Here is a 27,916-nt window from a genome sequence, read left to right as displayed (position 1 = left end):
AAAGCAAATAATAATAATAGTATAATAATAATAATAATAATAATAATAATAATAATAAGTTAGTTCTTTGGCTTTAAAATATATTGTGGATTTTAATCATGAGAAGAGAGCCAGGATTTTTATTTTCAGTCAGAGCAATTCATCCTACAACTTCACACAAACATCTCTCTCACTTTCACCTTGAATGAGGATAACAGTAAATAAATACCTTGCAAGACTGATCTGTAAATTGCTGTGGAATGTATTTCTAGAACTTTTATACTATATAATAACTAATTAAGCAACTTAACTACTGTCTTGTATTAGTGCTGTAACTATCATTCATAGGAAATATCAGTTGAGGGTCCAGTATAGTTTGAATCTTCATTCTCAATGGTGAATTAAAAAGCTAAAAAAGTATTTGCACTTTTGGTGCTTTGTATGTTGAATTATTAATTTCAGCTCCTAAGTACATACTTAAGACAAAGAAGAATAAAAGTAAAGTATAATCCTACACAATTGTTGAACTAAGGCCCAGAAATAAAAGAACTTATTATCCACAAGAAGTAAAGCTGTTTTTGAAGTTTTTGACCCTTCTATGGCGCAGGATATGAAAAATGATGTATGTCTAATCTGAAAACATTCTCAGACACAGTACGTAACATGAAAAATTTAGGACATTCGAAATAATTGTAAAGACTACAGGTGTTTATACTTAAATGAATAAACAAATTTTACTGCTGTGGCTGAGCATAAATTTAATTGTTGAACTGAAAATTTTATTCTTTCTGATTGCAGTTTGCAAACATACTGCAAATGAAACTTGAAAAAAGCACCAAATCACTCTGAATAGAAAACTTCTGTAGAGAAGAAGTACAAGTAGCACATTATTTGTAATCAGTCTGCAGGAAATGAATATGTTTGCACAGAGGAATAAATTTCCTCAGATTTTTTGTATCTTGAGACCAAAAAGACCTTGCAACTCGTATAGCAAAAATCTGTGATGTCAGAAGGTTCAATTCGGCTCTTCACAATTAAAAAAATAAAGATTTTTATAGAAAATAGATTTTTTTCTGGCCTTTCAACCTGATCACTCAGCAGTGACCATGACATGCAGATCTGAGAACTGCATATTTTCTGATTACCAAAGTTGAGATGAAAAAATAAGCAATCTACATTAATTTTATGGAGTTATGAAGATATTGCTTTTTTTCTTTGTAAAAGTACTTTTTTTTTTTAAGTTTGATTAGCACCTAGTCTGTCTTAGCTGGTTGGCTGGCCACCCTTGATCATGCAAGGCCAGAGCCACAGTAGTCTGGGGCAAATTTCTTGTTTGAATTCCACTTAGAATATGGCTGAACTGGATGCTAAAGGAATAAACTTTCACTAGCAGGAAGTAGAAAGCAGATCTAAGTGCTTCAGGTTCAACATACAAAATTTTTTGACACTGCAGTGAACCACATAAGGATATGGCTGTTCTATTTTACTCAATACATTGCAGGCCTCCAGAACACATTTTCCAATGCACCCTCCGGAATGCATCATCCAGAAGGCATGTTTCTACTTCTCAAGAATGAGGTAGTTGTACCCGAGTGTTAGGCTGGCTGCTATGCCTCCAGTAGTGGAAGGCCACTTTGCTTACCTTCCATCACACTGCTGTAAGTAAAGACTATACATGCACAAGACATGCATATTTAAAAAGAGAGTGAGCCAGTCTCCTCTCCAGTCACAGATATTGCTTCTTCCCTGCAGCCCACTCCTGGAAAAGAGGGCAGGTGTTGGAAGGTCTTCTCACTTCAGAATGAAGAAATCAATCACAGCCACCATAAAAAGCACAAATCTAACATGAAATGATATTGGAAAAGAAAACTAAACACTGCAAGTTGACCTTTACCACTAAGAATTTGAAAGAGGGTGATCCTTCACACAAAACAAGAATATGCAAGATTTTCTACTCTGTTGCTACATAGTGATGTTATGAAAGAGGGTCAGAGGGGAGCCCAGGTGAGCCATGCATTTATTGAGAAGGGAATTTCCCTTGCAATGACCACTATGAACATGTTTGCTGAAACAAATAAAAGCAGAGAGCAAACTTCTGCATTCTTGATGTTGAAGGAAAAGTGAAACACGGTCACAAACTTAAATTCTTTTAGTACTACAATTTTGGAAGAAAAAGATTGGTCAGTTACTATTCAATCTCCTAAGAATTTTTTTTTTTTCACCAAGGCACTTTTGAGACCAAAAATAAAAATCTTTTTATCCTAAACATTTATAAAATTAATGGAAGTGCTGGTGATTTTGAATATAGCTTCTGAATTTTAGAAACTGTCATATAAGCAGCAGTGTATCAAAAGTAGATTGAACAGACGTTTTTAGAGTTATCATTTGTGTTACCGTAAATTATAAAGCCACCCAGTGAAACTAAAGAGCTCTTCATTTCAGCTTCAATATAGTCTATTGTAAAGGCTGTTTTGAGAAACTATATACAGTTTATATCCCCTGCATCCATGCACATAATTCATTCGTTAAAGAGTTTATAATATTACAGGTTCACATACTTTAAAAGTATTCATACTTTTAATAATTTGATTTTCTTTTCAACTCCCTAAACAGCAGGGAGACCTTTAGAAGGCACTTGATACCAAAGTCCTGTTTCCTTATTCATGTTGTACTGCATGTTGCTCTAAGCTGGTCTTCACATCCCAGGTTGAGAAAAAAATATGAAATAATTAAGTAAAAGAGTCATAAAACAATTCTGCCTCAGTCTTCTTCCCATTAAAGTGTAGTAAATTGAAATGGTACTGTAATGGCATATGACTATTCAACACTCTCAGCTCTGTGACAGATTACTGCAGAGCCCATTGCAGGAAGAAGTGCTACAGTCTACACTGAAGAGGACATATATTTATGTTTCATGGTAGATATCCAATAAGACAGAAATTGTTTATGGTTTACAGTAAGGCCAGGTCTGTAGGCAATGTTATTTATTCCATTCTCACTAACTTATGGGAAATATGAAATTCTGTCCCTTCTAAGCATATTTTTAAAATTTCCCTTAGTTTACAAGAGGAAGTCAATAACTTTAACACATTTCTGAATGCTTAGCCTTTTACATTCTCTGGATATCTGCTGAGAGAACAACATGGTAAGCTGCAAGAAATCTAGGAGACTCCAGGAGTTCACTGAGACTGGTCCAGGTTTTGGACAGACTATAAGGGCTGAAACATTACTGGACTATGCTCAGCTTTGTGGAGGATATCATTAAAGAGGTTAAGATCAGAGGCAGCCTGGGCCATAGTGCCTATGCCCTGGTCAAGATGATGATCTTGAGGAATGAGGGCCTGACAAAGAACAGAGTTAAAATCCTGAACTGCAGGAGAGTGAACTTCAGGATGTTTAAGGAATTATTGGATGAGATCCCTGGGAAATTGTCCTTAAGAACATAGGGATGGAACAGAGTTGGCAGCTTTTAAGGTCACCTTTGTGAGAGCACAAGAGCTCTCCATCCACCAGAATAAGAAACCAAGCAGAGGAGGCAGAAATTGCATGGCTGAGCAAGGACTTGCTGGTCAAATTCAGGGATAAGAAGAAAAAATACAGGCAGAGGAAGCAGAAGTGATCTGGGAAGAAAACAGTGATGATGTCCAGATGCTCAGAGATGGAGTCAGGGAAGCCAAGGTACAGATGGAACTGAACTTGGTGAAGGATGTGAAAAATAACAAGGAGAGATTCTTTAGATACATTGATAAGAGGAGACAGGGAGAGGAGAGCATACTTCCTATGATAAATGAGAAAGAAGAACTGGCTTCAACTGACATGGAGAAAGCTGAAGTACTCAATGCGTTTTTTTATTGATGTTCACTGGTAATCAGTTTTTCTTACTCCTTGCGTGTCTCTGAATCTCTAGGCAGGAATCAGGGGAGCAAAATCCCTCCACCATAAGAGCAGATTCATAACAGCAGTGTCTGAGACTGTCTTATGAAGCTGAAAGCGTACGAGTTTGTGGGGCCAGATAACATGCATCCAAGAGATCTGGAGAACTGGCTGATGTGGTTGCCAAGATGCTCTCCATTATATTTGAAAAGTCATGGCTGTCAGGTGAAGTCCCTCATGACTTTAAAAAGGTTTTTTAAAGCCTCATTTTCAAGACAGTCTTGGAGAACTATGGGCCAGTGAGTCTCCCTCAGTGCCTGGGAAGGTCATGGAGCAGATTGTCCTGGATCCTATGTTAAAGCACATGCAAAATGAGATGATCCGAGACAGCCAGCACTGCTTCACAATAGTGCCTAACCAATATGGTGGCCTTTTGTGATGGAGTGAGCCATTGTTTCAGGCCTGTTCGTACATGGTGCAGATTGTGCTTTTGCCAGAGAAAATCATGGTTTTTTGAAATACCTCAGAAAAGTAGCAGCCTACACAGGGCAGTGCACTGCTGGAAATGGGGAGGCCTCAGCCACCATAGGAATGCACGTGGCAATACAGATGCAAAGCAAGTCCTGCAGGTCTTAGTCTGCACCATTCCCTTGGTAACAAAGGGAGGACATAACTCATTACATTTCCAAACATGATGACTCAAGCCACTGTAATGTGTTCTAAGGTAAAATCGGCTTGAAGGATTTGTGCTAAATAGGAGTTGTGCCAGCATTACCATGTGGGTTTACAGCCAGATTGTAATTGTAGAAATGAAGTCTAAACTGCACTTCACGATTATCGCTTCAGGAGATATTCACAAATACCAATATTGCATTTATTCACTAACTGAAGGATTGTGTGAAGAGATAAAAGAGAAAAAAAAAAAAAAACAAAACACAAGACACATGTCTACTTTCCTGATCATGTTAAAGTAATGACGCCCAGGGTACAAAACAACAAAACCACACAGAGTCGCCTTTATCTGCACAGATAACTTTACGCAGGTCTGTGGTCAAAGCCCACGGGGGTTTTACTGTAAAGCTCAGTAAGAAAACATATTCATCCTTTTGATGTCTAACACTCTTAGCACATAACATTTCTGGCATTTTTTTTTTTTTTATTATTATTTTTTTCCTGCAATAATGTTTGCAATCTTCACTAATATCCCTTTCAGCCAAAGCTGAAAGGATTTAAAAAAAAAAAAAAAAAAAAAAAAAAAAAAAAAAAAAGGAAAGGGAGAGAAACTTAAGTGGAATTGGACATAAAAATTCAGGACATATATGTTTGATGCCATCATTAAAAACAAAAACAGGGAGGAGAAAGAAAGAGATGACAAAGTGAAAAGAAAAAAACGCAGTAACTCTTTTATGTGAAGATTACATTTAAAAATAACTAACTAACAGTCTGCACTTTTCAAAAGACTGACGTCCTGAAACACATTTAGATTGATGCAGCCTGAGCCTGAAGTTCTCTTGCTGAGTAAACAGTCAAGTGTTCTTAATAGGAATTGCTGTTTCTCGACATCTGTTGGGGAAAAGGGAATGGTGAAACAACAATTTAGATTGAGATTGGTTTTGTTAAATGCATTTAAATTCCAAGATTAGTGGTGTTCTTTCTTTTTCAATTAGCATTTACTTGCAGAAAGGTTACAGATGAAGGGGCTGAGAAGGAGTTCTTTGGGGGAGGGGGTTAGCTCCCAGGGCAGTACAGAACACACTAAAACCATGTAACACAAACTAGCATAGGACTCCAACACAAACTTACAACTTATGCTAAAATGAGTGCCTTTGAAAAGCTCTGTGAAGGAGGAAAAAATTAAAAAAAAAACAAGAACCATGACTTCAATTTGTTGAGCTCCTAAAAGCCAAGCTGGAATTCATATATGAAAAAAATATTATTATTGCCTTTCAAAGGAATTTTCCAGCCCATTCATTCTGCAATTCCCCATGCTGATTAGAATGTGAGAGGACTGTGACTTCTTAGGGGGTCACAGAAAGGTAAAAGGAAAAAGAAAGATGTAAGAAAAGTCCTACCTGCTTTACTGCATTTCAAAAAACATCTCTCCTTACGAAAGGAAGATGTTTTTAGCCTGATGAAACAATTGTTGCAGTTTTGAGTACAATTGTAACAAAACCTGGAATGTTATGAATTGCCTCTTCCTGTTTTACTTTGGAACCAATGTCAGGGATTGAATCACAAAACAGCCAGAGTTGGAAGGGATCTCAAGGATCATGCATCTCCAACCCCTCTGCCACATGCAGGACTACCAGCCTCCCCATTTAATACTAGACCAGGCTGCCCAGGGCCCCATCCAACATGGCCTTGAACACCTCTAGGGACGGGGCATCCACCACCTCTCTGGGCAGCCTGTTCCAGCATCTCAACACACTCTCTGTAAAGAACTTCCCCCTGAAATCCAACTTAAATCTTCCTTCCCTCAACTTAAAACCATTTCCCCTTGTCCTGCTGCTATCAACCCTTTCAAACAGTTGATTCCCCTGCTGCTTATAGGCTCCCTTTGGGTACTGAAAGGCTGCAATTAGGTCACCCCACAGTCTTCTTTTCTCCAGCCTGAACAAGCCCAGTTCCCTCAGCCTGTCTTTGTAGGATGACCAGTCTTCTGATCATCTTTTTGGACCCTCTGACCCTCTCCAACAGCTCTCTGTCTTTCTTGTACAGGGTCTCCAGACCTGGACACAGTACTCCAGATGAGCAGAGAAGAGGAGAAAAATCACCTCCCTGTCCCTGCTGGCCACTCCTCTTCTGATGGAGCCCAGGATACTATTTGCTTTCTGAGCTGCAAGAGCACACTTCTGGCTCATGTTAAGCTTTTCATCTATCAAGACCCCCAGGTCCTTCTCTGCGGGGCTGTTCTCAAGGACTCCTCCTTCCAGTCTGTATAGACACGTAGGATCCTTCCAGCCCAAGTGCAAAACCTTGCACTTTGCTGTGTTGAAGCTCATTAGGTTCATCCGGGCCCACCTTTCAAGCTTTTTGAGGTCCGCCTGAATGGCATCCCAAATCACTGCTGAACCACTGAATCACTGTTCTTGATTGAGACTTCTGCATCCGCTTTGATTTCAGCATAAAGATGAAATGATGAAAAATATTATCAAGTCTGCACCATGCAGAAGATAGGGTTTTGTTTTGTTTTGTTTCTTTTATTTTTCCAGCATCGATATTTAAACTCCTTTTTTTCTTTTTATCTGTAGGAGTTGCAATGAGTTTGTCTTTTCAAGTGTTCTGTCACTGTTTGATCTTTCAAAAATCAGGAATCAAGGAATGGTGCAATCTTGCTTAATATAGAGCATTTCAGATTATTATCCTTTTTCCTTGGCAAACAATCCTGGAAAAGCATATTATTCCTTAGCCAATGCCAATGTACTAAGAGCTGGATAACAGTTTTTCAGTCCCAGTCTGAACACATGGGAAATGTGAAAAGTGGCACAAAATGAGGTAAAGCCCTACCCAAAAAAAGTGCATTTGAAAATTCAAAGCAAAGAAAAAATTGTATATATGTATTTGTCCATTCACTGCAAATTCAATAATGTTCTAAATGCTTGTTCTGAAGTATCAGTAGGTCAACAGAAAGAGTCCTGTTGGATTTGCTGATTAAGTGTAAGAAACTTGATAAGGAGCAACGTGCATTAGTACAATTCATTGTTGCCTTGTCTGCTAATGCAGGCAATGCAGCTCATCCCCTGCCCAGTCTTGTAAAGGTGGAGGATCTTCCCTATGCAGTGGCCCCAGTTATGTATCTATTGCTCAGCAACAACCAAATCCTCAGTGTTCTATCAACACCGTGTCAACTGAAATCAGGGCACAGAGATGGCAGTGCTGTGCAGTGCTGACTCAAGCAATGACAAATAATTATATGCATTTTGACACACTGGCTAAATGCAATGCTCTGAACAGTGAAGAATACTCAACTTTATGTTCTGATGAAGGATTTAGAAAATATGTTTCAAGATTGACAAAAAAAATAATTTATATTTGTGACACCATTTGCAGTTGATATAAATACATTACATGCAAATTTTTAAATGGAATGCATAGAGTTGCAATCAGATATTCAACTCAATATGCACTCAATATCTGTGAACAAATATCAAAAATAAAGTACAAGAAGAGTAAAATTTCATCAAAAATCTCTGATGAACACCTTGAGAGCTCACTAAGAATTGTAACCACTGAACGACACAGATGTTTTAATTTCAGAAAAACAAGGTCAAATATCTCACTATTTTAATGTTTTTATTCCTCTCTTCCTTTAATGTTTTAACAAAAATGTTAAAAGTAAAAATGTTTTGTTACTCATATATTAATGATATTGCATATTTTATGAGGGTTGCTCTTAACGTAATGCCTCCTGTTTTGTTATGTTGCTCCATGAAGTCAGAGGTGGATGCTGATGATATGGCCTTCCCAATAATATCCCATTACATTTTGTTGCTATGTAACAGATGGCAGCAGAGACAATCTTACAAGATGGTGTCTGACATGGAAACATGTATGAAACAAAGGTGTATCACTGAATTTCTCCATGTGGAAAAAATGGCATCCACTGATATTCATTGGTGCTTGTTGAATGTTTACGAAGCCTAAGCAATGAATGTGAGCACAGTGAGGTAGGTGGTGTGTTTAAGTAGTGGCAACAGTAGGTCACTTCTGCTGGTGCAGATTTTTATGAGCACATCTCGTATGTTCATCTCAGGCAAAAATGCGTATCTAATGGTGGTGACTATGTTGGAAAATATTGATTTATAGCTGAGAATTTGATCTATCATGGTGTTGTGGGGTTTTTTTTTGTTTGTTTTTTTTTTTCTTTGTAATGTTTGGATCTTCCTTGGAAATAAATAGGAGGCATTACTTTTGGAGCAACTTATGTTTATGCAGCCCAGACAAGCCAAAAGGTTGGACACCTATGTGCTAAAGAAACATCAGCCTAGAAGAGTTCTGTTTAAATCACTCTCTGGACACTTGAAACTAGCTGAGATTGATTGCATTATTTATTGATCTAATTTATATTGTCCTGAAGATTTCAACCTAATGTTAGTCTGATAAAGTGCACATGAAATAAGCTGTGCTGATTAGCGCTGTGTACTTTATTGCACAGAGCCATTACAGGACAAGTGTGAACAGAAAGTATGGGCAAATGAGCATACAGTCAGACCTGGAATACTTAATTTTCTAACTACTAAGCAGATGTGATCACAAGAGACTTCACAGGAAATTGGACTTTGGACACTTGCTCCTTCAAAGTCAGAGTCCCCCCACTCCCTTTTCTGCTCAGAAACCTTTGCTTTTTTCCATCTCCCCTTTCAAAACACAGGTAGTAATAGGCATCTCCTATGCCTTTTGCTTAACAGTTTATCTTGCCAGTGGTAAGCCTCCCAGTTATATGGAGATGCCATTCAACTTACCCTCTCATTTCAGCATAACCATGTTCTTGGTGTAGCTGCCTAAGCGGTTCCCTGGGAAACAGGAGCAGTTTTGTCAACCTGAAGTCCAGGTTTACTGCTTTGAAATAAACTTGACTTCCACTACATTCTCGATCCTGAGTTTGAGATGCTTGATTTTTTCCCTTATCTTATATCACACAAAATAAGCAAAATAAGGGCTAACTCAGAGAACTTTTATTCATGCGGCTAGTTCTGACAGAAGAGTTATTATGTATAAATAGAAACTGCAAACTCATTCATGCAATTATTGTCTAAAATAAAAATTGCCACGTACTTTGCAAAAAAATAAAAAATAAAAAATAACATTTTCTCCTCCTCAAAAAAGAGTCCCATGTGTACTTTAAATGAAATTATTCAGGCTACTATTGAAAAAAAAAATGCCAAATCTTCAGGTAAGGACTGATGTGAGATTTCAGTTTCCACTTAAATTGCTAAATAAATTGCACCACATCAGCTATATCTCCAGGAGGTGCTGTGTCACAGATGCACTGCCCTAACACACTTTATTAACTTCTTTTCTGTCTTGGGTGCAGTATTTGCATCAGCTACAAATCATAATGTACCATATGTCTGCCCAGCCGTGCACTTTGTAGGCAAAAGATAATCACCAGTTTTACCCACTTGTCTGCCATGGGACCAACAATATAGGTATTCGGACATCAGAAAAAAGGACATTACCGCTTGAGATCAAGTTAGTTCACCCACAACATTAAGCAGACTTGTAGTAACATTTTAGCTTGAATGAGCATGTTCAAGATATGGTCCAACCTACAGAAGAAAAATTTATATCATGCCAAAGCGCACTGTGAGCCATCTAACGATCTAGATGTGTATTGACAGACAAGTATTGCTGTGCATATAGCTATCCAAGAGGGGCTAGGTAGCAGCACTGCATGCTTTACAACTTGGAAAAAGACTGTGAGCAGCTTTGGATTTCTTTCCACCTGGAGACTAGCCGTGCTATACTATGTCATAAGGTGATATTCCTGCAGGTGGGGAAAAACATGTTGTTGAAAGCAAAATATTCTTACCAGTATCTATGAGGATCAGGTCCTGTAGCTTTATTCATTTTAGGAATACAGTGACTTCTCCCAGGAAGAATTACCCATGTGTAAAGACAGAACTTTTTTTCAAGCCAGTGGCTCAAAAGGATGAAATGTAAAGAGCTGAAAGAGAAAAAATAATTTTCCACATAAAGAAGGAGTTGTGGCACGATGTATCATGGTTTTGACACAGATTCCACTTGGTTGAATTGAAAGGAAACAGAGTACAGACAGAAGAGGCTAAGGAGGCAGAAGACTAAACCTGAATGAATCTGGATCTGTAATTTGTACTCTTCAGTTTGCTCCAGGCTGAATTTATTGTATATTAAAGGATTTAATCAAATGCTCTGGGTCATACGAATGTATTTTTAATGCTTTTATGGTGTGGCTTGTTCTAAGCAAAAAGTGTCATCCCACATATATCACATTTGTCTAAATTTGCATTCTCCCAGATGGCCACATTTATTGACTTTGTGAAGTTAACCGTCTCTCCCTGCTTCCAGCCAATCCGCATGTGCTGGAGGATCAAAGAAAGTGAATCCTTCATTGTTTCTTCTACTGCTGAGAATGACCCAAAACCAAAATCTCTTGACACCAACACCCCCAAATGTCAGTCTTAGATTATCACAGAAAGTTCCTGGCCCAAATTCTATTTTCATTTTTACAATTTCTATGAAATTCAAAAATACCTGTGAACATGAGCACTTCTCTTTCCATCATGTTATTTACTCTGCTGACATGCACCTTCAAATAATATCACGTTCAGTAGTTAAAAAAACATTTCACTCCCACTGAAAAAACTTCCTAGCTATTATTCCAAATACAGTCATTTGTATATGTGTGACCCAGAACCCAAGACATGTACTCAATTCCTTGCACATCTAGAAACTGACCTTTAAATAACTAACAGCAGTTTTGTTTGTTTGGTTGTTTTTTTTGTTTTGTTTTGTTTTGTTTTTTCTGGCTCTTCTAAGAATGCTCTCTGCAGCTATCAATTATTACTAATTAAAAGTCCACAAAATTCAATCAAAATCATTTCCTTTAAATCGTACTTAAGGAAAATGAAATGCCCACCGTCCAGCTAGCTGCCAATTCCTCTTCTAGTAAATGTTTAATCGCTGATTTTTTGTAAGCCTGTGTGTAACAGTATGGGAATTTAATCATCGTTTCTGTTAGTACAACTGCTTGAGAGGGTCTTGAAGACATTTCCTTTCACTTTAGTTTGCCCTGTGGATAAGTAAAGCACTTTGGTTCTGTATTGATTTGTCCTTTACTGCAGTGATCACCTTTCATTTTCAAGCATTCACCTCCCATTCATGAGCATTAAATCCCTATTTAAAAGAAATAATAGAACTGGAATGGTGGCTCAATAGGGCAATGATCAGTGGAAGAACCCAGATGACTTTATCTGGGTCAGAACCTTGTTTCATTAGGTTGAATAGTGATTTCTTGCTCTCCTCTTCTCTGTCAGTGACAGGCCTTCCCTTTCCCTAAGGATGTGGAGACCAGCTGCCTTGAGATAAGAGAAAAAGAAGGGAAAGAAAGTGCATTTATAAAGGACACTGGTCTACACGTGCATTTAGCAGCATATAAAAGACCCCTGCATGTAAATGTGGACTAACACATCAGCACATGTCTGTTTTGAAATGAAGAGCAGCAGGTACATTTTGACACAAATTCAAATCAAACGTGTGCCTTTGATATCATACTGGCAAAACTCGATCATATGCTTTGCTAATCGAGTGTGCCGAGTCTCCTATGCTTATGTTTTTTGGAATTAAATTGCATGACTGTGCTTTGCTCTGTAAAATGTGTAAATGTGTAAATTATGTCAGGACAGATTGCAAATGCCAGTTGAAGAAATAAAAAATATGCTGCACTCATTGTAAAGAGTGCAGGAGTGTGGCCTAGGAGATGGTGAGAAGGGGTTAATGTCTTCTAGCAAAATTCCCGGAAGAAACAGATTGATTTATTAACTGTTATTTGTATTACTAGTATTAACAGCACAATGAAGAAACACCAGAACACCCGAAAATCCCATTCCAGACTTACAGCCAATAAGAATGTATTCTACCAATAAATGTGGAGCCATGGATCCCACCAGAATTTTTTCTTTTTTTTTTTTTTTCACAAGGTTCAATGTGAAATAAGTGAACACAGTGAGTAAAGGTAAAGTGTCTGAGTGAAAGGTGCACAGAGTTACCCACTGGCCATACATCAAGAGAACTCTGAAATAGAAGCTTAAGACCATTCCCTCCAAGTAAAGCACTTAAGCAGAATCTTATGTGCAGTAACGAACAGGAATGTGCCCTTGAAATAGAGCCAATGTATACAGCTTGCTTGATACATTATATTTGCATATATGGAATTATTTGATCATCTTTTAATGTATTTTAATTATATTTTAAATATCCAATTAAGTCACAATTCCCTCTGATCCCTCATTGTTTATCTCTTTTTATCATTCTTTTTTCCTTGAATAAACATTTCAGAATTACTCTACTCTCTGTTCTACTTACCTTATTTATCTTCTTTAAAAGAGACCCTGAAAATGAGGGATTATACTTGAAATCATGGACCACAAAGTTCTGAACAGATTGCTTCCTCTTCAAATCTTGATCTTTCTAATTCTGCAAATTCTTGTTTATACTGAAATAAAGATCAGCAAGAATTCAACACTGAGTTCAGCCTATTACAACTCTGCAATGGAATTATCACCAAGGAGTGTTTTCACCCCTTTGAGTTAAGATTCATTTAAATAGGTATCAGATAACTGTGCTGAAGAAGATACAAGTTGTTTGTGATATCAATTTAGACAAGTCATTCAAACCATTGGGAATAAATAATTTATTATTATTATTATTATTTTTTACAAACTCTCTTTTTCAGCTCTAGCTTTTTGTTTAAGGGAGTCATGTTTAACCTAGAATATTTGTAATTATTTCTCTGCTTTTATTACGGAATGTTTAATATTTTATTATCAAATATATTTTGTAGTGGTATTTGAACATTTTGCTTTAATGGCCTGGACTTCAGAATTATACCTTTTCAGGAAGGGGAGAAATGCTTTAAAATCAGTGGGAAAAAGTATTCCAAGGAGTTGTCTACAAATAATTAAATCTGACTAGAAGCCACATAGTAATACTGAATATTTCTAGATATTACAGATTAAGGATTCTCAGAGTTTCTTTTCAATGATTTTTAATGCTGATATCTTACAAATTTTGTCAGAAGATTCTCCTTCTACAGAGAGCAGGACAGACTTACTGCATCACAGCAATCTTTCAGACTCACATAGAACTGCCAAACATGAGTATTCTTGAAGTCACTGGTCTATTCGATATTCCAGGAATGTGACTTAGTGGATATTCATTGAAAACCAGGACCTCAACCACTTTTATACTTATTTCAAGTATTCATTAACCTAGAATACTAATTTATTTTTAAGTCATGGAAGCTGTGGATAGTATATGTAGATTACAATTGTATAGGGTAAAAAATTCCCAAGAACTGTCCCTCTACAGCATTAAAAGCACAGATACCTTAAAGCGTTTGTCAATTACTTTCCACAGTCTTCATACCTGAGATATTTTGATAAATTCCATGCAAGAAAATCAAAGAGAAAGATTGTATTAAGAACGACTGTAAGAAGGTCTAAACATCCTTGAATATCTTAGGGCATCTTAGGGGAGTGTGCAATGGCTATCTGGATAGACTGGATGATTAGTTACTGTTGCAGTAATCTAAGGACAGCACCACTAGTCTACAGATTCAGCGAGGAAAAGTTTCATTCTTTTCCTGTAGTTCACCACCTTTTCAGTTTGTAGACCTGTTGCTCCTTGCCAATGGAAGACAGGAAGGGTAGAATGACATTGTATAAAGGTAACCTGTAAATAGCAACAGATCAAATTATTGTATGTACTCCAACATTTACCTTCAACTAATGAAATATAACAATCAAAAAATCATATTCTGAATGTAAACATTGGAAAAATTTTTGAAAAGATTGCAATTTTTTACACAATCAAAAAATTCCGCCCAAATGCGTAGCAGGTAGAGAATTTCAAATTCAGCATAATATTCACTTTGTTTTGAAAATCTAACATCTGACTTTGATGTTTAAATGATCCCACTAGAATATTGGCCCTTCAGTCAAAGGGTTGGCAACATCCCTCTCCTCACAAACTGCCATGCTGAAATGCGTGAACTATTATAATTTATTGCTGTATTGTTATTAAATAGGAATATCTACCACATTTCGTCCCCTAAGCATAAACATTAATTTCTGTTGACAGCCTTCAGATGGCACTGAAGATGAAAAGAAAAAGAATTTTTCCCCTCTTATCTGTAATCCTGCAGTTGTGTTTTAAAGAGAAGTTGGTACTGTTTTCACGATCTTTACTGAAACAGACTATATGAGTTCTGTAGCTTCACACACACATTTCCATAAACCCCCCTACAGAAGATGAAACATGACACTTCCTTTGTAAGGGATCCAAGAATCCTGCCCTTAATCCATAGATTTCATATGTATGCAATCAACTTTTATTGGTTTTGTAAGGATAAAGCTTCCCCTTCCAATATGAGCACAATACAAACTTTGACAGTGTCATTAATAAAGAGCTGCACAGCTCAGACAAATGGGGAAGTTTATAACAGCCTTATCCTGGTGTTTTCAGTGATGCTTGTGTAAGAGAGCCTTGCTGTGGCAGACTTGCTGTGTCAGATCCCCAAATACAAACTGCTGAGAAAAAGAGAGAAAGCTTGTGCTGTCAAATAATAATAAAATAAAATAAAATATCACACCTTTGCTGAAGGAGAAAAAAAAAAAAAAAAAAAGGAGAGTTTCTAGATACCTTTTTTCTGCCAGTAATGGTAGAGACCTTCTGGGTCGTGATAGTAAGCCTAATGAAGACAATGGCAAAGAGCCAGATGATTTCAGTGGCACTAAATCAAGTCATTGATGGGCAAATTTAGAGATTTGCCATTTTGAAGCCTAGACGTTTTTGTTCAAAAACTCAAGTCATTATCTGAAGACATGAAGGGATCCAGTTTGAAAATTCAAGTGGCTTTTGAGGCTCTTTCCACCAGAATATATGCAATCCTTCCTTTCAAACACAGAGGCAGTCAGAACTATAAATATTTCAAAAGGATACTAAGATTTTTTGGAAGCAAACATTCTATTTGGATATTCATCCAGATCTCCAAATAAACATACAAGGCACTGGATACTATTCTCAGTAAATCACAAACATAAAAATTGAGCTAAGAATCAGTTCTTCTTTCTGATGTAGGGCACAGCTATCTTTTCACAAAAACTAGAATTTTACATCTATTCTTACTAAATACCATTCACATTCTTTAGAAAAAAATTATCTTATGGTATTTCCACTGAAAAGTAATACTGATGATAATGAGTTTCACAATAAGTAATTCTGCAGTTTTAAAGGTTTCAGCATATTTGCACAGATCCTTCTAAGTTACACACTCCTGCTTTTATATATTAATTTTGATTTCTGAAAATCATAGATTGCATTGTTAAAATGCTGACTTCTTCACCACTACACAGATGGACGTGAATTCAAAGGCATTTTGTGGGTATTTTTAAAAGATTGGGCTTACAACTGTAAGTACATGTCATGAATATATACATATTTTCTCTTTCTTTGCTGTTTTCTTTCTCTTTCTTCCTTAACCAAAATTTCTGTAAGAAGAAAAACTGAAAAAACAAATGAATCTTAATTCTAAACATTGAAATTCTTGAGTCATACGCCTTAACAGATTTTTTCTCTCCTGATAATAATACAAGAGAAGAAAAAGAATGTTTCATTAAAAAAAACATAGAATCATAATTTTGGTAATTACGTTGAAAGTTATGGCTGAAACTTGTTCAAAAACTAGCGTAACTTCAGGCTAACTTCCAAGTTAGACTTCCAGGTTGTGAAATCTTTTTTCTTTTTGTTCAGCTGGATTCTCCCTCTCTATAAATCTGTGATCTCACATCCATTTCTCTCTCACCCTTTTTCTGTAACATTCTGAGGAAAGTAAGAATTAATGATCTCTACAGCCTCTCTTTCATTGAAGCTGAGTCTTCAGAATTTTCTTCTCCAGGTTAAACAACCAAAACTCAGGCAGCCTCTCTTCATTCATTGTCATCATCAACCCCTTAACCAGATGAGTGTTCCTTTACTGGTCTCTCTTCATTTTTGTTGGTTACTCTCTCTTTCTTGTTCCAAGTAAGTCACATATTTTAATCATGTTGTCTGTGAGCTGTCCTTCCCTGCTCTGAGGGCATGCTACTGACTCACATTTGATTTATGGACCATTAAGACCTTTGAAAAATTTCATCCCTACTTAGTCAGTCTGCTCTTCAGCTTAGAGTAATTCTGACCCACAGCGCAGGACTTCATATTTAGCTTTACTAAATTTCATGGTATTCCTGTCAACTCTATCAAGATTGACTCTGTCAAGACCCTTTTGAATAGAAGCTGCAGAACTCATTTTATTAAACGGTTTTATATCATCATGAAGATGAAGGTGAGTTTCATTCCTCCATCCAAGTTGTTCATAAAGATATTAAACAACATCCCTAGAACTGACTACTGAAGAACCAGTCAGCAGTTAAATTTCAAACTACCAGTTGCTATTCTTTAAGCCTGATACTCCATTAAATTTTTATCCAAACTGCCCTTTTCAGATAGGCCTAGTGTGGATACCAGGGTTCTATGGGAGAGTGTTGAAACATTTTCTAAAGTCAAGACAAACTGTATATATACTGCTTTTTCTTCATCAAGAAAGCTAAAAGTCATTTCATCTTAGAACACAAACATACCGCTTGTGGTAGATACATGATGACTACTCTATTTTTGCATGCCTAAAAATGGCTTCCATGAGGACTTGCTTCATAGTCTTGCCTAGAATTGAGGTGAAGCTGACCAGCCTGTAGACCCCTAGATTCTTCCTCCTTCCTCCTTATTTTTCTTAAGATAACCATGACTTTTGCCATTTTCCAGTACCTCCATACACTGTTTCAACCTTTAAATGATATTAGAGAGCAGCCTCACAATAATATTAGCCATATTTGATTTATCTCTGTAGACATAAGCAAACAGATTCCTCCTTCAGATTCACTGTGCACTCCAACAGTGTCAGCTCTGAGAAAGCTGACACATCAAGAACACAGCACATGCAGATGACAACACGGGAAAAATAAACAAAACAAAATGAAAATAACCAGCAATCAACCCAGAAAGAGAGACTTGCTTTTTTCCTAGCCTCAGAGCCAATAAGAAGGGAGATTTTTACATTAAACAATATTTTGAAATTCATTAATATTTTCTTTTATTAGCAACATTTCATCTATGGAAGAAGGACAAAAGATCACTGCCTAAAATATACACCTTCTAACTTGAAGATTTAATATCTGTTTTCCTTGTAACACTGAACACTGTAACACTGAAGTAACACTTGTTACTTCAGAAGTATTTTATGATTATTTTTATTATTGTTGCATGTAATGCTCATTTTGATAGTCCAGAATTATTTTTGCCCTCATGAAAATATTGTGACTTCTCTCTGAACTCTTTCACATTACACACTATTCAAATGTTACCACAGGTGTTTCCCAGAATGTTCACATTTTAATCAATTTCTAAGTTCTCATCTTCTTCAATAGACACAGCAAAACAGTGACACTCATTTGTCTCAAATATTATCTCACTAACCAGGGGACACAAAAAAGGACTTGCCTCATGAGACAAGTAAGTGAGTAGTGTTATTCACTGTCCCTACTTCAGATGTTTGAAAGCTTTATAACAGTCCTTTGGTGGTATCTTATTGTATGTGCAGAAATGTGGAGAACATTTCTATACGGCTGTTGAGAATATAGAGCTGGTACAATTTAAATGATTTCAACTGGTTTCTATTCCTGAGACTTAGGGCTTTCTGCCCCTAACTTGACTCTCTCCAGCTCAAAATGGCACTAAACTGCAATTGTGAATGATTGAGGTAGTGTGATGGTGGCTAGAAGTTGCAAAATTTCAAAACATTTAGTATTAAATGAATAGATGAACAACATAAAAGGGAACTTTAAATAGCTCTTCAGTGTTTATCTCTCTGGACAAACGTTTTTCAAGAGCACTCCTTTAGCTGTAATTTTACACAGTCAAATAAAAGGAAAATTATTCTACTTTGCAATGACTTAGAGACCAACAGATAGATTAAGAAACTTATTTAATGCAATCTTCTCCTAGGGTTAGTTTTCTAATTATGCCAAGAAAAATGGCCTATATAAACTGCAAATAATCTTGAAGATTTAAAAAAAGAACTGGGGAAAGAAGTTATTTTTTACAGTTCATTCAGCTCTGACAGTAAGATTACAATGGTCACTTCCTTGTTAGTTACATTTCTGAGTTCTTCAACCCTAATATAATGCTGTGTCTCAGTGTAAAAATTGAACTAGATAATTCATTTAAAACAAAACACTAACTAGATTTCACTGTTGTTCTCTTCTTTAAAAAAAAAAAAAGTTGTTCTTTTGTACATAACTGAAGGACATAGATGTCACTCTCCAAAAGAGTTGGAGTGACACCTGGATCAATATTAAAATGGCTGTGAACAACTGTATGTAATTTAACTAATACTTATTAGTGGACAACTGCAACAGGGCAGAAGGAAGCATCCCTGCCCTGACTAGAGGAGTAAAAGCAACTGGTACTAGTATATGATTCATTATGATTCATTGGAAGAAGAGCTTCCATCTGAGAACCTTACAATCTCTTTCCAAGGAATAACATCCTTTTCACATGGGCTTAGCATCATACTCTGCAAATTGCCTTGGAGGTCTTTCTAAAGTGAATGCTCTTTCCTTCTCCAAACCTAAACTGCAGATTTCACATTATTTGACAATATCAATGACTCAGTGTTATACATTGTACATTTCTAACATTGGTGAAAAAAAATAAAAGAACAACATACCTTGCCTGAGTGATTTTTCATTGCCATCAGATACCAAACAGTACTGCCAACTTGATCAGCATAGATTATTAATTATGATACTGCTAGTACGGTTCAATTTAATCAGAAAAGAACATCAAGGAGTCCAAGAAGTAGAGTATATAATGCAATTTATCTTTGCCTTGTACTGATAGGGATAACAATGATTTGCAAATTGCTTCAGCTACAAATACACAATTAAAAAAAGATAAATATCAAAAGATATGCCACATTTTCAACTCAAAGCCAAAAGTGCAGGTCTTAATCTTAGTAGTCAGTTTTAAAATCATGAGTTAATTCTTCCCTTGATGTGTGTGCTTAACTCCCATTAAAATTAATGGGGGTTACACATGCTCATTGAGGAAGAAATAGACCCCATAGTGTGTATATTCTTCAAATAATAAGGATTTGGTAATTACTATATTATTTGTTCATTAATTTTCAATTTATCTTGTAAATGTGCACTCTTTGTGATCTTAGGTCCAATTATAAGAAGTAATTTGTGGCAAAAGGTCTAGTGGAGCATTATCCTCTTAAAGGACATGTGGTTTTATAGCACATATTGACAGTGCTCTAATTCTTAAACTTTATCATTTGCAGAATACACCAAAAAAAAGAGATTTGAATCCTGGAAGCTGAATTTTCTTCCCCCATGTGGTCCAATGTCCTTTAAAATCACTGTCTATAGTCCATTGACTTAAACAATTTTTTGAGAGGCCATTTTCCTTTAATTAATAAGTGCCTAAAACCAAAATTTTTAGAATGCCTAATGATGTTCAGGTGCCTTCATTTCTGGGTACCCAAACTTTAGATTGCTTTTGGTGAATATTTTTTCAGACAGTAAGCATTAAACAGTTTCTGGAAAATATGTTTCTCTTTTTTCACAACATTTGAGCTATTTGGGATTAGTTGATAATTTTAAAGAAATAGAAATACTTCTCTCCAAACAGCAGTTAGTATTTAATTTGTGGTATCTAGATGTTGGACATTCAAACATTTTCTGAATAATAAAATGCACATTGTTCTGGGACTGAGAGACATGCAGCTGTTCTCTCCTGCAATCCATGCGAATTTAGAATTTTTAAGGTATAATAAGTATAATAAGTCATAATAGCCTATTTAAAAATTTTAATTACAAGTAATGTCATTTGTAGTTTAAATGGATCTAATAGTTTATCCTAAAATACTATCTGATAAGGTCAGAATATTCCCACCTCTAGTGGTAGTCAGTTGTGTGTTGCTGACAAGAGCATTACCTGTGATACTTTTAACACTCAGCAGAGGGATTTTGGCCCAAAATAACAATGGTTTGACTCACAAACAAGAGCAGAAGTAATAAATGCAAGAAGGCAGATACTGGACCATTCCTATCAAACTTGCCCATTCCCTTAAAACCTGGGTTTTACTGCAGCACAGTGGGCAACAAACATTAGTTGAATAGAAACATAGGTAAGAATTGAACCTTACAGCCTGCTCTCTTTGTTTTCAATAACTAAGACTACTTACAACATTTTATCTGATAGTAATAACACTGAACCACTTTTTTTAAGCAACCTGTAATTTTGAGTGCTAAGGGATGTTCATACAACCTTACGAACATTACCTTTTAGGACCCCCCATTTGATGCAGCTGTCCTTCCTATTTCCTGTTCCCTTTTTCAAGGTAAGTAATTCTCCAATGGCTGATTTTAAGCTAATTCAGAACAGGTGAAACACATGCACTTATCTATTGGTAGTGTACTTTCTTTATGTATGTCAAAGAAAAAAGAATGCACTCTTTGAGTTGCCTGTTTTTGTCTGTGATGTTCTAGTAAACTGCGTTATCACTGTGGATGACCAAATTGTAAAGAATTTTATCTTGAGGTAGCACAGATTCTTGCTAGACTTCATACTGGACATCTGGTAGTAACAAATGACTGTGTAAAAGTCATAAAAGTATAAAGCATTGGTATGTATGGTATAAGCAAAGTATAAAGACTCAAGGAAAATCCCATAAAATGTGTCATAAGATCTGGAAGAAACTTTCAATGTGTCAAAGCAGCTTTGTGAATAACGCTGATGATAAGGCTCAATAGAAGCTGAGTTCATAAGGTTAAAACTTGTCTTATGAGAAGCCATCAGAAATTAACAGAAATTAGAGATGTCTAGAAAAAGAAAGGAGGAGGAATTTTTAGTACTTGGTATAGAAAGATGGATATAAATTGAATTGATTTTACTTAATATTCCTCCACAAGCAGCAAAAAATAATTTCTATTCCTTAAGAAAAATAAACAGATGATTTTGTAGAAGGGATGATGAGAGATTTTAGAGAATAAGTCCACTTCTGAGCATATAGGAAGCTAAAGTGATAGAATATTCCAGGCAACATTCGTATCAATTCAGCTTTGCATCCCAGTCTTACAGGTTTAGAAAGTTCTTAACATTTGCAGCTAATTTAAAATTGTTATGGTTTGTGATATAAAATCATTTCTCAACTGTACTTTTCTGATGTATACTTATCCTAAAATTTCATGTTTAAAATAATTTTCTATAAAGCCTAAAACAGTTATTTTTGGAGGGAAGGAAGCATTTTCTCTTTGCCTTGCCTATTCTATGTTTTTTCTTCTTTCTTTTTTTTTCTTGAAAATTGAAACGAAATTCCTTGAAAGCAGAGAGAATACATTCCATCTCAGAAAAATACTTATTCAACAGTAATGTTTGTGAATGCCTTGGGTTTTAATACTTTCAGGATGTCAAAATCAAGGAAATAGAAAAATACACCAAGTTAATGAAGTTATCTGACAGGAAAAGGCAATCGTACGGAGATTATGTGTTAACAAAGCATACATGCTTGACAAAGCTACAAAGCTACAGACCTACAGTCTACAACTATGTAGTAGTGCAGTGAGGATGCAGACACTAAGTCGGCATTTAAATGTGTCATATTTTCTAAGGGGAAGGATATATTTTCCCTTCTTCTAAGGGAAGAATATACTCTTCACCTCTTTCTATGCTTCTTTTTTTTGTCAGCTTTCTTTCTTTCATACCTAATTATGTGCTATGTGAGATGTCTGGAGGATGGCACTGCTGGCTTTCACCGGACACTGTGGTGCCTAAAAGCTGAGTGCTACAGCAATCAGTATTACACTGCATAGCCCCTTCTTGCCCAATACTGCTCTTTATGCACACATACCCATTTATGTATCAAGGCTCATTACAGTGTGATCTTGTGGAAAATTAGTTGACAGGTCTCAGTCTAAGTCACACCAGGCAGATATGCATACAATAAAATCCAGCACCTCCAGCATGTGGTGATTAACACTTCTGTGGCCTTCTTTAAAGAGGAGACCAAGTGTTCAGTAAAACAATTAGTGTACAAGCTGAACAGGATGAATCTAAACTGGCAGCAGATTACATCTCTTTTAACACAGGTGCTAAATTTACTTTGATACCGTTACATACTGGAATCTATCTTAGGTAGTCCTTTAAAAAAGTAGGTGTTTTCATTCTGGGGCAACAGAGAGCTTCATTTGTCTGCTGTACAGATATTCATTATCCCCATGTACAGCCTATCCAGCTTTTAAAGACAGCAGTCCAAGGAACAGTTTACAGGTTGATTAAAGTTACAAAGTCAGTGCAAATGCATGGCAATGATATAGGAAAGGGACGTTTAGACAATTCTGACACCAGCATTTCCCTTTGATCTATATCTACAATGTATCTCTGCAGAAAAGTTCTGCAGGTACAGTGTATGCTGGGGAAGCTGAATGTAGGTCAACGAGATGCACTCTGGTTTTTTTTAAATAAAATCTTTCTGCAGAAATTGCATGATTTCCTGTTATGACTGTAAACTTCACACAGAGTATCATACATTCATTTCAAAAAAATGCTTTTCTACTTGTGCAAAAATCCTTCCTTTTGCTTAACGTGCACAAACACACATATACATACATTTCTCTCTCTATATGTAATACGCCTATTTATGAATAATTTCTTTTTATGTATTTTTCACTTCTAATTTGTGGCAGACACAGCAGACTACAGAATATAAAGATGCCTATTCTTTAACAGCAAATGATATTCGCCAAAAAGGTTAGACAGAGAGTTCAATACAGAGAAGACTTGCATATCTAAATCCTGTCTAACACTTTTTGATCTTCAAATCCCTAGCTCACTTCCATCTAAGCTTAGGAAGACTAAAGCACTTTACTGCTTAGTTGAAGCCACTAGTGATACCTGGGTGCACAATTTCTCTTAGCTGAGAAGCTTGATGGAAGAGTCTAATGGATGAGTATGGCTGATGGAGATTCTTGAGAGCTAGACAGGCACTGGTGGGGGGTATGGCAGGTCTCCAACATGCTGACCCACCTCTGGAGATGCCTATCCTTCCCTAAGTGTAAGCAGAAAGCCCAGGAGGCCATTCTGCTGGCCATATGGAGGAGCTGCCCACCTTCTTCTGTCAGGATTGTGTTCCCTCAGCATAGTTTTCCTCTGCAGCCCTTTGGATTTCTGTAAATGCATTTACTGCATCATGCCAAAACCAGAAAACTGCTGAAAGAAAGGGAGGTGGTTTGCAGAGAGCCAGGAAAAAGCAGTGTGCCTGCAGCTACAAATGAATGTTTAGGCATTTGCCTGGTGCAGAATCCAAAGGAATGTAAGACATATGGGAGAGTAGTGATAATCAAGAGTTTTCTGACTCAGACCTCATGTTACTAGCTGTCATTGGACTAAGTGTTAGGGCTTTTAGATGAAGAGGGTTTCTGGAATTAAAATGGGCCACATGAAAATACATGTAGGAGAATATTGTCTCAGTGACAGATCTTCTCCCAGATTTTACAGTGTGAGGGATATAGTAAGTTTGGAACAGATTAAGGTAAAATATAGATTAAATACATCAGTGAAATTCATACATAACCCCACGTTATCAACATACTGATTTGAACTTCAACTATAGAGGGCAAGAGAGGTGTCCTCATACAGCAGGAGATATTCCTTGGCTGAGCTGGTAAAGGAAGGCATTAAATAAGGGTTCTCAGCTGGAGTGCTTTTCCTTATGTTTCTGCGCATGCCGAAGAAAAATGTTTCAGACTTTGAGAGCTGAGTGCGTGTTGGTACTCTCTTGGGCCACAGTGCTGCTGGAAAAGTACCTGGCAAGCACAGGCTCAAACCAAAGTTAATGGAGTTTTGCCAATGCTTAAGATGAAGTCAGATTTCTGTCTCAAGCATCAAGCCCTTCAATACCCCTCCAGTTAGGCTACATGCACCAGATGTATGCTTAGTTTATCCCATGCCTATTACATATGTAGCAAGGCAGACCTTGTTACCAGGAAGCTCAACTATTGTAATACTATCTTAGCGGAGCTTAGAGCCATGCTCCTCAGTGCTGCTTGCCACTCTGAGCACAGCAGCACGTGTGCTCGGCCCTGTGAGCCAGCAGGAGTACATTACCATGCTGCACACTTTATACTGCCTGCATCCAAAATAGCAGATTGATTTTAAGTTGGCTCTTACGGATCTTAAAGCCTTAAACAATACAGGCCCTGGCTATGGCTGATCCCCTTCTCTCTGAGCCCTGTCAACTGGGAGCTGTGTTCCCACACCACCTGTTTTTGCTGGAACCCTACCGCATCAGATTTTTACTTTTCTGTGCTTGATGGCCTGACGCATCTCACCCCCTCTATCACTGCTTTCCCAGCAACCTTGTCCATTTATATTCCATCATCTCAATACTAGCAGAGTCTCATTAAGTGACCACTTCCATCCAACAAACATAAATTAGCCAGATTTTTAATGGAGATGCCACTGCAGTAAGCTAGCCATCATGTCAGAGTACCAGATCCTCACTTTAGCTTCCTGCAGGGAGAGAGGGGGCATAGCCTCTCAATAGACCCAAGCTAGGCTGGATTTTGTTTACAACTGGATATGAGCAGGCAAACAGAAGTTAAAGCAGAGTAGCTGACTGTTAATCTATCCCCTAATTAAATTGTGGTAACTTGTAGGTATATAACAAAGGTATATAGCCATACCTTTGAGTGACTCCGTTCACTGTACTCTATGTCTCTTCCTCCTACATCAGTGAAATGGGGCAAATGATACTTTCTCTGTAAGATACTTGTTGATCTAGGGATAAGAAAGTGAAACTTCAAACAAGGTATTATTAATTATTACTTATTAGCCCATCAGTGTCCTAGTTGCCACAGCCATCTTTCAGGAGTGTGCTTTCCTTGAGATTTTATTGCAGCTTTATTATCTTCTAACAACTGGTATAGTTATTGGCCCCACTTTAATTAATTTTTGTAACTCATCATTTTTTTCATTTTAAAAACATTCATTTGTTTGCTTTGAATTCTAACATGGCATGTGTTTTTTAATTTTGTTTTGGTTTTAGTATATTTAACTTACTTTAATTAGAATTTACATTGGCAAATATTTAGGACTTTAATTAATAGTACTGTTAATAATAATCATAATCATAATAATACATGGGTTTTCTCTTAATATTAAAACATGACCCAAGATTTTTTAAGAATCCAACCTGAGGTTTTAAGTTTAAGACTCCAGGAAAATGTTTGAGCATTTTGATTGCTCTTTCTTCATCTCTCCTCTCACCTTTAACATTAAAGTCTAACAGGGTCCCCAGCAGCCTATTCCCTAGGAACCACTGTGTTAGCTATGTCCTCTGAATCACCCCTGGCATAGGACAAGAATGGGAGTTACTACTAACTACACGGTCTGATGCAACATATCTGCCTCCAAGTACTTAACAGCCCTTTTTAAACCCCTGGTTGATAGTCAGAAACAAGGATGACTCAGCACACTGAAAATCTGAGTCATGCCCTCCCCCACCAATTAGAATGTGTGCTGCCATGCTGTGTGTGAGTGTCGCCATCAAATACCTCAGCTCAAGTGTGAGGGAATTTGACTCAGGTTCCTATGTCAAGCTCTTAGTCCTTAGAAAGATGAGACCAAGGTTTATATAAAGAATTAAAAACAGCAGTGGGTTAATCTGTGTGCTGTTTATCCAGATACCTATGTGTTTGTAGTACTCATGGGTACTGCTTTGATGTACAGGGATCTGCAGACGCATATCCATTAACATCAGTGAGAATTGGGTGCATAGATTCAGTACATCAAGATGAGAATATTTGGTAATAAATCTTTTCATATGCATGTAGCATCGACTGGATAATTTGAAACATTTTTAAAATCCAAATAAAAATTGAGTTTTCTACTGCAAGAGAAGTTACCCCTAGAGACAGATAAGTGGAATCTATCTCCACATTTTCAGACTCCATGAGATTTCATATTGTACATAGAATGATCCTTTTTTATCTTTATTGATTACTAGAAGAGTAATACAATTAAAGGTAGAAAACTGCTGTAAAGTTTTTGTTCTCTGGCAAAGAATCAAGAGTTTGAACTGGGGCTCCTTTCTCATTATTAGAGAACACCCTATGAGAAACAATCATTTCCAATAATTTTTTTTCTCCCCCTCCTCTTTTCATTTCCCATTTTGTAATTTTGGTAATATGGAAAAAATCTCTGTGTGTTAGCACTAGTTAGTGATGTACAGATTCAAGAATAAAACCTATCCTTTCTTTTTTTTAGCCGCAGATATGAAAGAAATAGCTATCATTATTTCATTAATGATCTGTGGTATTTTCTCACCTCCTTGGTCACGTGTAATCATGCATGCATGAGTACACACAAACACACACACACACTTAGTCTTTACACTTGCATTTTCTGATATAGAACACCCTTCAATAAACACTGCTTATACTAGGTTTATAAATACAAGGAAATAGAAAAGACGTTTAGAAGCATTAGGAAAACCATTCCTTCAGTGTTTGAAGTACAGTGTTATTTGGATGTATGTAACTACAGCTGCATGGGGAAACTGTAGGAAATGCACCGAGGAAGAGAGACAAGAGGAGATCATCAACAAAACAGAACGAAAACTGACTTCTGTATGTAAACTTGGATGGTTGACGACTTGAAAATAATAATAGGTGCCCTTTCTTACCAGCCTCTTCTCTCAATTCATTGTATGTAACATAATTGATTCTCACTGGAGATAAATTTGGAATATATGTTTAAATTGTTATTTTTTTTTATGTTTACAGAGTACATTTACTGCTGGAGGAGATTTTTTTTTTTTTTTTTTTTTTTTTTTTTTTTTTTTTTTCTTGTACACACTGTCCTGTTGCAAACTTCTATTGCTTTTTCATCCACCATCAGTTCTCCTTTCACCTCGTTCTGCATACAAGGAGGTGAAGAAAGCAACATTAGTATTGGGGCTATGGTAGGCTGGGGTTTCTTTCAGGTTATGAAATTTTTGTTTGATGTGGTAAGCTGTCTAGTTTGAGTGTAGAGCCCCTGTTCCTTCCCTGTTTATTTTCTGCCACAACACTAAATTAAAATTTGCAAGTAATAAGAGGAGGATCAGAATAAAGCACCATTAAACTTTGCTTACTATCCATTTAAATGGTGCATGTGTATAACCAACCTGGGCAATGTATTTTTTCACTCTGGGGAGGGCAAAGCA

The sequence above is a fragment of the Tympanuchus pallidicinctus genome, unplaced genomic scaffold (genome assembly GCF_026119805.1).
Source record: "Tympanuchus pallidicinctus isolate F22 unplaced genomic scaffold, pur_lepc_1.0 scaffold3, whole genome shotgun sequence".
Lineage (NCBI taxonomy): Eukaryota > Metazoa > Chordata > Aves > Galliformes > Phasianidae > Tympanuchus > Tympanuchus pallidicinctus.
The sequence above is the reverse complement of the archived record's forward strand: the minus strand, read 5'-3'. Positions refer to the sequence as shown.